The sequence below is a fragment of the Rhipicephalus microplus genome, unplaced genomic scaffold (genome assembly GCF_043290135.1).
Source record: "Rhipicephalus microplus isolate Deutch F79 unplaced genomic scaffold, USDA_Rmic scaffold_28, whole genome shotgun sequence".
Taxonomy (NCBI): domain Eukaryota; kingdom Metazoa; phylum Arthropoda; class Arachnida; order Ixodida; family Ixodidae; genus Rhipicephalus; species Rhipicephalus microplus.
This window is the reverse complement of record NW_027464601.1, coordinates 1,307,419-1,321,689: the sequence shown is the minus strand read 5'-3', so window position 1 is coordinate 1,321,689 and position 14,271 is coordinate 1,307,419. Positions and strand designations below refer to the sequence as shown.

Below are 14,271 nucleotides of genomic sequence, written 5' to 3'. Positions count from 1 at the left end.
TACAGTTCAGGACGTCATCACAACATGCCAGCGCCTGGACGCACTTCATTCCGTGCGCCTTACACACGCGTCTTGAGACGCTCGTTTTACTGGAGAGCATGCATTGCGAATTCTTATCTACCCAGTTGTGAGAAAGGAGCTCCACGACCTTGTTCCAGGCAACCTATCCATTTTGTCTGTCCATACTCCTCCCCCAACCTGCCTGGGATTTTCAAGGAAAAAGTGGCATCATCACACATACGCCGTCTCCTATGCCCTTTCATACGCCTTCGATACGAAGACGTGGCATCACGCCTTCTACACCAGTGCCTGCGAACGTTGAATACGACCATTTGCCGCTATGGCAGCGCAGGTGCCAAAGCCACTTCACTGTGTCCTCCATGCCCCGTCTGCCATATATATGCCGTTCCTGCCACCGTCATCAACAGGATAAACGACGTTGCTATTCATCTTACGAAAGAGACTTTGCACCAAAAGCTGATGTCCAGGTTTCCGCACAGTATACGTCCTCCTCACATTAACCAGAAAATGCAGTTTTAGTGAGAAACTGCTCGTTATTAAAACGTTGTAACACCTCCTTCTCGTGAAGGTAATTCACTGCCTGTCTGTGTGGAAGGCGTTTCTTTTCATCATCATCATCATCATTTATTGAACCCTTAAAGGCCCCTTGTGGGGTATTACATAAGGGGAGGCAAAAACACAATTCAACAGATGCATGATTGTCAATGGTACAAAGCATAATCGAAAGTGAACTACATGAACCAAAAACAATGTCCACGGAAGGAAAATTATATATATACGTGGAAGAAAACGGAAACAATTGTAAATTAACTAACATATCAAGCAATTTGTGATTAGGTGTTTAAAATTCAAGGGGTTTTGTTCGTGCACTATGGATTCAGGCAGGTTATTCCAGTCTTCAATGGCAGTAAGTACAAATCATTTATTGAAAGCGTTAGTTGAACCATGTAAGCGCTGTAAACATAGGGAGTTAAAGAGGCGACGCGATGAACGGGCGGGAGGTAGAAGAACGGTATTGCGTTGCGACGGGAAATTATGGTATAGTTTGTGCAGAAGGTAGAGCCGAGTGATTCTGCGGCGAATTTTTAGAGGAGAGAGGTTGAGGGATAGTTTGATACTGGTAATACTTAAGCGAGAACTGTATTGTGAGGTGATGAATCTGGCAGCGCGATTTTGAATTGCTTCTAATGCGTCGATTAGCTATTTTTGGTAGGATTCCAAATAGCAGAAGCATATTCAAATTTAGTACGCGTAAAGGTTTCCTAAGCTAATTTGCGGATATGCGGTGGGCAGGACGTAAGCGATCTTTTAATGTAGCCAAGTGATTTTGCTGAAGCGGTGACTAGTTGTTCTATGTGCTCGGACCATGTTAGTTTACTTGTTATTATTACGCCAAGATAACGATAGGAGTTGACCTGGGCTAAGGGTTGGAAGTTCACAGAATACTGGAAAGAAAAGTTAGTGCACTTGCGCGAAACTAGCATGACTTTACATTTTTGTGTATTAGGCTGCATTAGCCACCGCGAACACCGATTGTGTATGTTAGACAAGTCATTCTGGAGTGGAATTTGGTCAGTGCAACATGAGATGTGACGGTAAAGCACACAATCGTCTGCAAAAAGGCGGATGGTGGATGAAATTTTGTCTGGAATATCTGTAATAAAGATTATAAACAAAAGAGGCCCAAGAACGGAACCTTGCGGTACACCGGAAACTACATCAACGCGGCTTGATTCTTTATTCGCGACAACAGTATACTGAGCACGACCGGTTAGAAAGTTTTTAATCCAAGATAGGGCTAAGGGGTCTATACTGAGACAAGAAAGTTTACTTATTAGATGTCGGTGGGGAACACGGTCGAAAGCTTTGGAAAAGCCGAGGTATATTACGTCTGTTTGAAAGGAAGAGTCTAGGTTAAATAGAAGGTCAGTAGAAAATTCGTACAGCTGTGTCTCGCACGACAGTCCACGCCGAAACCCGTGCTGGTTAGAAAAAAGGAGGAATTTTAGTCCAGATGAGTTGCATTGTGGGAGTAGATTACATGTTCTAGCAGCTTGCAGGCAATGCATGTTAAAAAATAGGACGATAGTTTGAGGGGTCTGAAGGGCTTCCTGCTTTGGGCACGGGGGTGACTTTACTTATCTTCCAGTCTCTATGAATAATACCAGTGTCAAGGAATTGATTCAAAATAAATTGTAGGATAAGACTGGGTATTATTTTTGTGTTTTTCAGAGTTTTAGCGGGTATATTGCCTCGGCCAGGGAAACTCGAGAATTTAAGGTTGTCGATTAGATTTGCTATTCCGTCGCTTGTAACAAAAATGCGTGGCATCTGCGAGACGTCTCCGGGCGGCAAGGACCGAACATCGGTGGAGGATTCATGCGTGAATATAGATGAAAAATGGGAATTCATGATTTCGGCGGAGTCAGTGGCGGAAACGGCTGAACCATCGGGATTAGTAAATGGCAAGTTTTGAGCAGCGCTGTTTTTAGGAGACAAATACTTACAAATTTTTGTGGGTTGTCGCGCAGGATGCCGAGGAGATCATGACCGAAAAATTGCCTTTTTGCATTTTTTAACAGTGAACTGTACTCGCGCAAACATATGCGATACTTTTCCTATTTAACAGGAAATTTCGATAACTTGGCTTCTCTGAAGAGGCGTTTTTTTCTTTTTTGACAGCCTCTTCAAGGAATTAGAGTACCATGGTCTTTCGGCATCCCCGCGGATACAGATTATAGGTACATGTCTGTCAATTAAGGACAGCAATTTGTTTTTAAATCACGCCGTTGTAGACACTAGAATTGCCATTTTGTTAATCAAAATTGAATTGTGTTTTCTTCAGCGTGAAGTACAAATTCCTTATGTCGCTCCCATGTTATAGAGTGCTAATGACTATCCAATTTGGCCTACCGGACAGTGCAGCATCATCGATGAAATTTGTCATCAAATACAGTTGGCTTTGCTGTCTTTGTGTGCTCATCAGATAATCTTAGTCTTGGACTTCTGAACAGTGACTTCTGCTTTGATTTCGTGTGGTCGGCCCTCATTCGTATAACGGCCACTGAGCTTTCTTCTGTAACCGACATTTTTTCGCCTAACGTCGTTACAGCTGCGGATTTTCTCCTGCCTCCCGGACGGAACGTGTAGTTACAACGAGACATTCTAGACGATGACGCAGTGGTTGTTACTAGCGCTACAATTTTTTGAGCAATCGCCGTCGCATCTTGTCTAGTGCAGTTCTCACGTGGTTATGCAAGCATCACCGCCTACAACACGACGCCAGAACCACTACTGCTGCCAAAAGGGGCCACTGCTGCCAGAATTACCGAACAAGTGCCGGTGTGTGTCATCACTGGTTTATATGCTTCATCATACTCGAAGTGTATGCCAGCGCAAGGTTCATCTTCTGCTTTCAGGCCCACTTTGCATAAACACCTCTATCCTACACAAACTGAGGCCTTACCAACCTTAAAAATGAAACACAAGACTTGCTTTCACGTTATTTTTTTCAAAGGCTTGGGTCAAAGAACAGCGGCCACTCATTGTATCGAAATCGATGGGCCTCTGGACATTTACCGCCGCCCTTACCGTGTGTCAGTTTCTGTACGCAAGGTCATAGAAGAGCAAGTTAACGGCATGCTCTCACAGAACGTCATCCGGTCTTCGACAAGCACATGATCTGCTCCTAACTTGCTCGGTAAAGAAAGGATGGCTCGGTACAATGTTGCATTAACTGTAGAGCTCTCAACGAAACTATTGTAACGACGTCTACCCAATGCCTCGAGTTGATGACGCTCTTGAAATTTACAAGGTGCTGAGTATTTTTTCAAGACTCGACTTGCGCTCCGGTTTTTGATTGATATGTGGGGTATAACGTCCCGAAACCACCTTATGAGAGACACCGTAGTGGAGGACACCTGAAATTTTGACCACCTGGGGTTCTTTACCGTGCACGCAAATCTGAGCACATGGGCCTACAACATTTCCGCCTCCATCGGAAATGGAGCCGCCGCAGCCGGGATTCGGTCCCGTGACCTACGGGTAAGCCGCCTAGTACCTTAGCCACTAGGCCACCGCGGCGGGGCTTGCGCTCTGGTTTTTGGAAGACTCCGATGCACGAGTCCGATAAACACAGGACTGCGTTTGCCACGCCAGATGTCCTTTTGTAGTCAATATGATGCCATTTGCCCTACGCAATGGTCCAGCCGCACTTGAACAAGTAGCAGGTATGATACTGCGTGGATTAAAACGGAAGACCTACCCTACTACCTGGACGAAACGGTCATCTTTTCGTCAAGCTTTTCACAGAACCTGGAACGGCTAATAGAAATTCCGACATTTTTAGCTAAGGCCTGTCTCCAGCTGTCGTTGAGCCAGTTGCCGACAAGGTTGCCGTGGTACTGCACTTTCCTACACCATCCATACCCAAAGACCCTCGCTATTTCCCCGGCTTAGCGTCGTACTTCCGCCGCTTTATGCATGATTTCGCCACTATCAAGGCTTCTCTACACAAACGTCTGAACACGAGTGCACCCTATATCTCGCCGGATGATGGCGAAGCCACGTTCTGCACTCTCATGCGATGCCTCACATCACGGCCACTTATTCTTCATTTAAACCCTGCAGTACATACTGTGCTGCACACTGATGCAAGAAAACTTGGCATCGGGGCTGTGCTTATTCAGCGGAACCATGTTTTCGAAGATCAAGCCGTGGCCTACGTGAGCCATACTTTTTCTCCTGCTGAGTGAAATTACAGCATCACCGAACAAGAATGTCTCGCCATAGTTTGGTCCCTAAACATGTTACGTCCTTACTTATACGGCCGGAATTTCACAACAGTGAAAGATCATCATGCATTTTGTTGGTTATCGTCTCGCAAGAATTTGTCAAGACACCTTGGCGATTCGATGCTACGATTGAAGGAGTATGACTCCAACGTGATATATAGGTCAGGTCGGTAACACCACGGTGCCTACGCTCTGTATCGTTGCCCGCTCTTGCAAAGCGCCCAAGTGTCACCTTCTATCTTTTCTTAATCAGCCAAGTGACCAAGCAGATGGCTTTTGATCCGAAAGAGTTCTTTGCATTGACAGATCTTGTTTTGTCCGCAGATGCCACCTCGCTCCAACATGCCGATATCTACTGCCACATGATCGCCGATCGATCATCGATCAGCATGATCATCGATCAAAACAGCTGCTTAAAATGAGAGCTTGCACGTTTCAAGCTTCAAGAATGAGCATTATGTGGGAAAATTTACTTATCTCCCAAAAACCAAAGGGTCCCGGTCCTTCCTCGTTCACTTCGTATCGAAGCTTTGCAAGTATTTCATAACAACGCGACAGCTGGCCAGGTATGGTTTCACAAGATTTACCCACCGCATCAAGACTCGCTGCTTTTGGCCTGGCCTCTCAACTTGTGTTACCAAGTACGTCGGTTCCTGCGCATCAGGGGAGCACGGAAAACGAACCACGTTCCTTCCCATGAGGCCATTTCAAGCTCTGACCTGCCGACCTCTCACCTTGAATTTATGGTCATAGACTTATGCGAACCCCTTCGGCTTACACACGATGGTCACTGTTGGATTGTTACTATATACCATGGACCACCTTACTCGCTACGTGGACGGGGCACCTATTCCCTTTGGTGTTATTTTTGAAGTCGCCGATTTGGTCCTCCGCGCCATCAGTTTACGCCATGATGCCCCAGGTTTGCACCCCTATGACCATGGCAAGGCATTCCTTTCGCGTGTCTTAACGAAATCCTTCAGGCCTCAAACATTCTACACAAGACCACGTCAGCGTATCATCCTCAAACTAACGGTCTGGAGGAGCATTTTCACGGAACTTTGTCCTACGTCATCTCGATGCAGGTTCAATCAGATAAAAAAAAAAACTGGGACACTGTACTTATTTTGTCACGTTCGCATCTAACACCGCCATGCAACGTACGACGAATTACAGCCCATTTGTTCTCGCGTATGACCGTGCATCGATTTTTGTTCTGGTCACCACCTTTTTCCGCACATCCTCTGTTCGATGTTCATCTGTCACTGCTAGTGTCATCCGCTACCGCGAAATTGCCTGCGCTAACACAGCTACCATTCAGAACAAGAGGAAAGTCAATATTGATGTAAAACAACGAGTTGTTCTTTTCGCGCAGGCGACGAAGTCTTTCTGTGACACCTGTTCGTGCACCTGGTCTCAGCCAAAAATTCTTTCATAGGTATCTCTGTCCACACACCGTGCGGGGACGAACATGTGACGTAATTTATCACGTTGTTCCTGCCAGCGTGGCTCCTGATCGTCGTCGCTGCAGCACCTAGATGGCTCAGGTCTCTCGACTAAAACCCCATATTCGGTGTTCGCACCCTTTCTAACGTGCTGCGCGGTTTCGGGAAAGGGAGGAAATAGTGTGAGCGCTATGTACTTCATCATCTGCACCTGTATACCCAAACTATTGTAAGAATCACCACCGTGTGTAACGCGGGCTGGGCCACATTTGGTCTGGCACGTCTGGTTCGAAATGAAACATCGCTATTGCCGTACCCGACATCGTTTCTTAATATATATATGCCCCGCCGCGGCAGTCTAAAAGCTAAGGTGCGCGGCTGCTGACCCGCACGTCGCGGGATCGAATCGCGGCTGCGGCGGCTGCATTTTCAATAGACGCGAAATTACTGTAGGACTCAGACCCATGTGCTCAGATTTGGGTTCACGTTAATGAACCCCAGGTGGTCGAAATTTTTGGAGTCCTCCACTACGGCGTCTCTCATAACCAAATTCGCATATAAACCCAAAAAAGTGGATGGAGGGAAGGCCGCTGTGGTAGCTCAGTGGTTAGAGCATCGAAAGCTTTATTCGAAGGTCGTAGGTTCGAATTCTGCTCACGGCTGGTTATTTTTTCACCCACTTTTCTTTCTTCACATATATATTTCATTGGTTCTGATAACTTACCTTTTACATTTCTTGGCATTACTGTCTGTAAGATCTCATATATGTATTTATATATATATATATATATATATATATATATATGGGTGTAATAACTCAATGGGCCAGTTAGTGTTCGTAAAGGTACGGGATATGGCACAACGGGAGCGTTGTCAACAAGGATAAATATATTTATTTCCCAACAGTTTCGGGAGGGGTCCTCCCTTCAACAGGGGATGAGTTATACTGACATGAACTTCCAAACATCTTTGCTGCCGCGTTCCTCTCGCCTCGCAAAATGTTGGCGAGAGTGAGAGGGAACTAAAAAAACAAAAAAAAAACAAAAAGGGGGCAGAAAAAAGACGGAAAAGAAAAAGAAAGAAAAGAAAGAAAGTAAAAAAGAGGAAAAACCACTGTCAACACTGAGAACGAAAACAACTGTCCGTGTACGTTCACATAATAAGAACCGTATGTGATAAGAACCGTATGTGGACGTACATGTACAGTTGGTTTCGTTCTCACTGTTGACAGTGGTTCTTCCTTTCTTTCTTTTCTTTATTTTTCTTTTTCATCTTTTTTTCTCCCCCCTTTTTGTTTTTTTTTTCTTTTTTAGTTCCCTCTCACTCTCGCAAACATCTTTCAAGGCGAGAGGGACGCGGCAGCAACGAAGTTTTGGAGTTCATGTTAGTATAACTCATCCCCTGATGAAGGGAGGACCCCTCCCGAAACTGTTGGGAAATAAATATATTCATCCTTGTTGACAACGCTCCCGTTGTGCCATATATATATATATATATATATATATATATATATATATATATATATAAAGGAAGTAATAACTCACTGGGCCAGTTAGTCATCGTGAAGGTATGTGATATGGCACAACGGGAGCGTTGTCAACAAGGATGAATATATTTATTTCCCAACAGTTTCGGGAGGGGTCCTCCCTTCATCAGGGGATGAGTTATACTAACAAGAACTCCGAAACTTCGTTGCTGCCGCGTCCCTCTCGCCTTGAATGATGTTTGCGAGAGTGAGAGAGAACTTAAAAAAAGAAAGAAAGAAAGAAAAAAAAGAGAAGAAAAAAGACGAAAAGAAAAAAGAAAGAAAGAAAAAGGAAGAAAAGAAGGAAAGCAAAAAAGAGGAAGAACCACTGTCAACACTGAGAACGAAACCAATGTCCGTGTACGTCCAAATCCGGTTCTTATCCCGTGCTGGTCAGTTCTCGACGTGTGTTGGGCTACCCAAGGTTGTCGCTGCTGTGGCGGGAGGGGTCCGTGACGGCGTGCGTAAGGAAAGAGTTTCCCCTTAATGGTCGGTTGGCTCTTTACCTTTCATCTTCGTCTGTTTCCCTTCAATGGTCATCAAGTGGTAGGCGAACATAAACACTTTGCAACTAACGCCATCACAAGAGACAACCTCATCAAGACCCACATTAATGTGGAAGTGCTGAGGACACATATACGACACCTTGCTCAAACTCCTCGACATCAACAAGTCTCTCTACCAGTGGTCCGACCATGCACATCTTACTGCAAAACAGTGACCGCACATGGTGAGTCGATCCCAACTTCATTCTCTCCTGCCGCTAGACCTGTGACTCCGCCATGGTGCCTCGCTCAACCAAATGATTAATATTAACATACCTGGCATTCAGAAAAAGGCCCATTTGTCGTCATCGGCTCACACTACTTCTCTTGTATGAGAAATACCAAGACTCCAGACATATATACACGGACGGATCGGTTCAGCCGGACAGCTCTAGAGGAGCAGTAGTGATACCAAGGTTGGCCACGACAATTATATTCAAGACATGTCACGCAACAACACCAACAGCAGCAGAATTGGCAGCACTTCGTGCCGCGTTGCAATTTGTACTTGATCAACCTACACGCAAGTGGACTATTTTCTGCGACTCGAAGACGGCGCTGCACTCTCTACTATCAACCTTACGCCGTGAACCACACGAGCAGCTGGTACTAGAGATAGCAGAGGTTATACACCACCTGACTGAGAAAGGGCACCAAATTACATTTCAGTGGTTGCCCAGCCACTGCGGAATCCTCGGCAATGAACGGGCCGATCAAGCTGCCCGCTCAGCCCACACAGAAGATCATAAACTACGACTACCACTTTCAGGGACAGATGCTGCACGAAATCTCCGCAGGCTTGCTCACCAGCAAACCACATCACAATGAAATCAGCCACACTTCAAGCATGCCCGACTGTACTCGCTTGACCCTACGCTAAGTCATCAAGTCCCGTCGAGGCTTTGCCCAGCAGACCAGACCCTGTTATGTAGGCTGTGGTTGGGCGTTGCGTTTACCAACGCCTACGCTTTCCCGCTTTCCGCATTGGGATGGCCGACACCGCAGCCTGTGGCCACTGTGGCGAAGAGAAAATGATCCAACATATTCTTTGTGACTGCCTAGCGTATAGTAAACAACGACTATGCCTTCGCAAGGAACTCAACAAATTCATGGTCAACCTCTGTTGGAGCAGGGAATTCTGCAGTATCGACAGGATGCGACTTCACAGAAGAGGGCCCTGAAAGCGCTACTACACTTTTTGCGATCAACCGGTCTTACTGCGCGGTCGTAGCTAGGACGCCCTTCCTGTGTGTGTTTTCGTTTTCTTATGAGTGCGCGTGCGTTTTTTTTTCTCTATCTACCCCCTAATTCTTGCCACTACTTCCCCGCTTCTAGCGCTGGGTAGCAAACCAGACGCCAATATCTGGTTAACTTCCTGGTTTTTTCTTTTTCACTCTCTCTCTCTCACTTGTGTGTGCATGTGAAAAAAAAAGAAAACAGGAAAAAAAGAAGAGAAAAAAACATAAAAGTCCAGTGTACACGTACGAGTCGGTCAGAAAAAACAAGCAAGGTCTCCAGCTATCAATCTTTGTCACCAATTTCCTCCTGGCTTATTTCTCGGAGGCAGGAGAGTCTTCCGGGGTCCTCGTTAATGCCGGCTACTAATGTTCGAAATTTCAAAATAAAATATGCCTCACGCTGTTCACGCTCGCGCCTGTTTGAGAAACCAGACTGCAAAAGAGTTACGCTGATTTTTTCAAAACTGTAGTTTGGCAGGCACAGATGTCTAGATAAAGGTAACTTCGGCAGGGAAGTGGCGTGGTACCGGTGATTACTGAACCGCAGCCAAAATGGCGTGTCTGTTTGGCCGATGTATTCTTGTCCGCAGATGTTGCAATGTAGCATGTCTATTATGTTACTGGAGTCAAAATTAAGGCTTTCAGTTATGCGGAATTTGAAATCCTAGAAGTTCGCTTTGGATTCACGTGTTGTGACCATCTTTAGGCATACCTTGCATCGAGCTTTTCCGCAGGGATGGCACGCTGATTGAATTTTGGGGGTGTTTGTTTTTGCTCTGACAAGAATGTCCTTCAGAGTTTTGTTCTTGCGGTACACCACGCGAGGTGGCTTCGCGAAAATAGAAGTTAGTCGTTTGCTTTGCCTGATTATGTTGAAATGGCGGAAAAGTATGCTGTTGATTCGTGGCGCTGACGAGGAGAAAGTTAGTACAAGGTTCATTTGGGAAGTCGTTTTAGATACTCTGTTTGGTCCCTTAATTATATCATTCCTGTTCACGTTGCGAGCACGTAGTATGGCATCGTCAATAATGTCTTCCGGATAATTTTGTTTCAATAAGGAATGCTTTAGGTGTTCTGCATGTCTGTGAAATTCCCGCATATCGGTGCGTATTCTTCGGTACCGGTAGGCCTGAGAATTTTGAATACCCGTTTTTCAATGCTTTGGGTGGCTGCTGTTGAATTGTAGGTACATTTGACGGTCTGTAGGCTTTTTGTAAAAGTTTGTTGACAATAGGTCATTTTTGACCGTCACAGTGACGGCCAAGAAGTTGACGCTAGTTTGGAAATTTTGTGCATGAATTTAATTGATGGGTGGCACTTGTTAAAATCCTCTATGAAGCGGAAAAGACTTCCCTCATTGTGGTTCCATATCATATAAATATCGTCTAAGTATCTTCTGTAGTAGAAAGGTTCAAGGTGCGTCCCTCAATGATTGTGATTTCAAGTGAAGCCATTAAGGTGCTCGCGAAGTTTGGGGTCATTTTCGTGCCCATTGCAGTGCCACTGACCTGAAGAAGATCCTAGCCATTGAACTCAAAATGGTTATAATTTAGTACAAATTCAAGAAGTGTAAACAGTACCTCGCCACTTACACTAGTTGATGAGTCAGATTTTACATATTCAGAAACCATAGCCGCTGTTCCGTCATGGTGGGGTATGTTGGTGTACAGTGAGCAGACGTCCATGGTCACCAGAAAACTACCGCCTGGGATGTCGAGACTTGAAATTTTGCAGATGAAGTGGTTTGTGTCCTTTAGGTAATAGGGAAAATTTGGGGGGATGTTTTTTATTAAGGAATTGACGAATTCTGATATATTTTCTGTTGATGTGCTGTTACTTGATTCTATCGGACGTCCAGGATTGCCGCCTTGTGTATTTTGGGGAGCAAATAGAATTGTCCGGGAACAGAATGGGCCGGTAACATTGCTTTTAACATTTTGCCGGTAATTTTCTCGTCCCGGCGGAGATTATTTAGGGTTACTTTTATCTCCCTTTCAAATTCGGGAGTTGGGTTCGTTGGAAGTTCTTTGTAGAAGTTTGTGTCTGATAGTTGTCGTTCCCCTTCCTTTAAGTAGTCCAACGTGTTTAGAATTACTATGCAGCCACCTTTATCAGCCAGTTTGATGGTAATTTCAGTGTTTTTTCGTAGTCCATCGAGTGCCCTTCGTTCTGACTTTGATATGTTGTTTCGATATGGCAAATTTTTTTCATACGCTCTGATGATATCTTTTTGAACTGCTGTTATATACATATCGAGGTGTTTGTCCCTCTGCTCACCTGGACACCATGATTTGTCACGACCAACGAATCTATTCTCGTCCGTACAGTCCTTGCGATCATGAAAGTATTCACAGAGGCGGAGATTACGCGCAAAGTTATCGAGGTCTTGGTACAGTTCAAATTCAGTGAATCTACTGGATGATGGACAAAAGGTTAAGCCTCTCGACAAAAGTTGAAGCTGAGTGGGTGTGAGCGTTGTGTTGGACAGATTGAGGACATTTTTCTCATAAGGTTTTGGCTGCTCTTGGCTATCACGTGGCACGGGAGTGTTAGCATCATAATCGAGAGTAAGGGTGTTTCGATTAAGATTGCACTGTAGTTTAGAGTACCATTTTTTCTCCTTAAAGTTAGGTTGTGGTACGGGTGGTCCCTGGCGTTCTTGTACGGCCTCATTCCTATTTTCCTGTTGCAGAGTAGTGGAGATTCCGCAGTCCCGATTGAATTTTCTATCTTTTACTAATGAAATTTCCCCTCTCTTTTTTTAGTTCATATCCTTCCAGTTCTCTTGCCTCATGCTCTGCGAGATTAGATACCCATTTCTGCGTGACCTTCATGACACTGTATTCGGTGGTCTTACGCTCACTATGGTCCGCAATGACCCGAGTCAGTTGCAAGGACGCTTCTAGTAATATTTTTTCCTACTTATATATATATTATCGAAATAAGCCTGCCCACGCGATACTTTTTGCTCACACGGATACAGTGAACATCAGCGTTGGGTGAATCTAAGGTTCATACATTCATGTCTCTCAGAGTAAAATTAAAGAGAGAGTTCATTTTTTTTCTTATCAGCCGCAATCATGTACGCTACCACCGATGTGACAAACTGCTCTCGTTTTCACCATATCAAAGCATATTTATTTCATGTATAGAACATTTCTTTAAAGTAACTTCAATGCAAGTTCACTACCTTTTCATTGCGATTGTATGCCATCAGTTTTGGGGAGGTGTAACGTCTGCGGTGATTTATACACTCTCAAGGCCATTTTATCTCTAAACACGGGCTCACTGACTTCTAGACCGCAAACGTATCTAACGTAAAAACGCGGGAAAAGGACAATGCTTTATTCACAGAACCATATTAGGCTGTGCCACACAACCTTATAGCTTCACGTACTCGATAAGTTCAAGGGCACTGGGAGGAAAGAAAACATTGCTACCGAGTGCACTGCAGGTTCACAACTTTCAGAAAATCTGACTATAAATGGCGCGTGAACTGTGACCGATGTGATAACATTAATCATTTTGTGCTCTTGCGAGATGGAGGAAACTACGCTGTTCATTCGCCACACCATATTTGGCGCACTAAATAATATATTTCAGTTCAGGTGCCAGTGTATTTAAAGGCAAATTATTAGTACAGATATTTTTACGTGCTCAGTGAAAATGCAAATTTATATGAACAAAGCAAACCACCAAGTGTGCACCACCCGTGGCGTGAATGAAATACATGTTTTGGGATAATGTCTTATCCTCACGTCGATACGAGCAGTTACACAGGAGCAGTCCTTGCTTCGCCTCTAACAACGTTCAAGTCTAAAGGCGATAATGAACAATCATATACATTCTTTGACGGGAAGTGCGCTTGACGAAATTGGCCAGAGGATGTTACGACGGGATGCGTGTAATGAGCTACAGCAATGCAACAAAGTCACAACCTTTGACATCCACAGAAAACAAAAAGAAGAATAAGGCTCATAAGAGTTTTTTTTTTAATTCTGTATGTTTCACAGCACAGCAACTGTTATCACGGAAATCTTTATTTGCCGAAGTGCTAACATCTCATGAACAAGACGTAATTAACAGAAAAACACGTAAGGTAGCTCGTTCTAGTACGCATCTCTGATTTTCTGAAAATATTGAATCGACAAAAATGACCCTGACACCACCGCTAAACTGATCGACACCTGGGAGACTATGATGCAATAGCAATGAGTAATGAGCCTTTTTTTAAGAATATTTAAATATATAAACTACATAGCACCTTGATTTCAACCTCGAGAAGTTTTGTTTGTTAGCAGAAAGTCAGAAGTGTTTTGAAGCATAGTCAGTCCGCAAAATATACACAGAAATATAACGTGCGCCTTACCAAGTCAATGGGCTCAATTACTTACGTCAACTTGCAGTGAACTTGTCTTATCGTGCTTATTAATAGTACAGGCTAGATGTCATGGACACATTGACGTAATTTTTGAAGTAGGCCAAAGCAGCTAGGAAAAAATTTTATGCCGACGCACTTCCAAGTTGGCCGAGGTTCTGTTGCGCTGTGTGTAGCCGCTTTCATACATTTGTGGCTCATGTGCTCTGATAAGGTATAACGGTTAGCAGAATATGGTGGCCGCCCCTTCTATTGGTATGAAGAGGAGCGCAAAGTGACCTTCCTGTTTTTGCTCAGTCGTACCTGTCCCATCATTTTTCGGAGTG

The 14,271-nt window shown here is 44.5% G+C and overlaps 1 protein-coding gene across 1 annotated transcript in view; it reads right to left on the bottom strand.

The window, feature by feature from the left end:
* LOC119169170 (transmembrane protease serine 9) overlaps positions 1-14,271 on the bottom strand; it is a 100,842-nt gene that overhangs the window by 79,328 nt on the left and 7,243 nt on the right. The window lies entirely within an intron of this gene.